Raw genomic sequence first — 610 nt, 5'->3', positions numbered from 1 at the left:
TATATATATGTATTTGGAAGGAGAAGTGGCATCCACTTCCATAATAGCTTGCCTACGGAAACTCTATGAACCTGGAGAGAGGATAAAAGAAAGGCACCCAAGCTTCGAGGACTCTCCTTCATAGGGTCGCTATGAGTAGCCTGTGAGTCGACTGCACTTAACAATAACAGCAACAACAATATTTATACACCCATACACACCCACCCACACATACATACATATATATACATACATATATATACATATATGAGAGAGACCTATATAGATAAGCAATTAATTTTCATTGTACACTTAAAATTTTATTCTATAATACTGGATGGTATATATCAGGTGTCGAAGGAAAAATGGTTCTATAAAAAAAACAATAAATGCTCCAACATTTCATATTTTAAGAATTATAGTGAAGAATGAAAGTATCAAGGCAGATCAAGAAAAATACTCATTGAGGTAATTATTAATCATTATCCAATAAATTTGCAAATGTATCTACTAATTTAGCAACTAAGAATTTCTAGATATATTGATGAAACAAAATTGATTCATTTAGACTCAAGAAAGGAAGATAGAAATGGAATTAGCTGCAGCTATTGTAGAAAAGAAATCGAGGGAA

The sequence above is a fragment of the Elephantulus edwardii genome, unplaced genomic scaffold (assembly GCF_000299155.1).
Source record: "Elephantulus edwardii isolate Elephantulus edwardi_28Jun2011 unplaced genomic scaffold, EleEdw1.0 scaffold00020, whole genome shotgun sequence".
In the NCBI taxonomy this organism is placed as follows: Eukaryota; Metazoa; Chordata; class Mammalia; order Macroscelidea; family Macroscelididae; genus Elephantulus; species Elephantulus edwardii.
This window is presented reverse-complemented; position numbering follows the sequence as displayed.